Here is a 1,074-nt window from a genome sequence, read left to right on the forward strand (position 1 = left end):
ATAGGAGGGAATTTGTGACTAGTACCATAAACCCCGTCAAATACCCATGGCTGGAGAGCTCATAGACCCTAGAGGAGAACCTAATACTGCCGTTTTCCTAACCCAATATAATTTTCAACTGTATTCTAAATACTTATCCTTATACCCATAGGGAAGTGTAGCTCTCATCCCCATCAAAGAAGCTTCTTTTTACAGCAGATGGAGACTATTACAGGGGGCCACAACTGGCAAAAGTGCAGAGAATACATGACTGTGGGGTGCCCAATCCCTTTTGTCATATCTACAATGCAACCCCTACAAGGCTCAGGCAACTTTATGGAAGAGTGGGCAGGAAAACTGTAAGAGCCAGAGGACCAGGACAGTTAGACAGTGTCTTTTAGATGTGACAGGAAAGCTGCACCCTTGGAATCTCAGCAATATGGATGCCTAAATATGATCTACATAATGACCACACCAGTTGATGTGCCAACAATGTGGATGAGGGAAATGCCACAATGCCCCACCCCTAGATGAAGACCCACAGGCAATCAATTGGTGCTGAGAGAGGCAGAATCAATTTTCTCCAGGAATGAGCTCCCTAATAGGTTATCCAATCCCAAGTGGTCAGCCCTAAACACACGTACGTACAAGAAATACTAAATGGACTCAGTAGGTTGTACATATTTATACAATAATAAAGAAGAAGAAGTCATGAATTTGAGAAGGAGTGGGGTATTGGAGGAGAGAGAGAAAGGAGTGGAAATGATCAAAATATCATAATCATGTATGAAATTCTCAAAAAGTTAAATTAAAAAAAAGTAGGAAGTACAAAAAGTGGTTTGTACCCCCAGCACTGGGGTTTGCAGGGAATGGATAGAGACAGGTGGACCTAGAGCTCACTGGCCAAACAGCCTAGCCAATCAGTGAAGCCTAGGTTCAGTGAGATCCTGTCTCAAAAAATAAGGTGAGTCAGGCACCTGCCTTTAATCACAACACTTGGGTGGCACAGGCCAGCCTGGTTTACATAGTGAGTTCCAGGCCAACTGTGGCTACAGGGAAACGCTATCTCAAAAAAAAAAAAAAAAAAAAAAAAAA

The sequence above is a fragment of the Nannospalax galili genome, unplaced genomic scaffold (assembly GCF_000622305.1).
Source record: "Nannospalax galili isolate Female #2095 unplaced genomic scaffold, S.galili_v1.0 scaffold999, whole genome shotgun sequence".
NCBI classification, from domain to species: Eukaryota; Metazoa; Chordata; class Mammalia; order Rodentia; family Spalacidae; genus Nannospalax; species Nannospalax galili.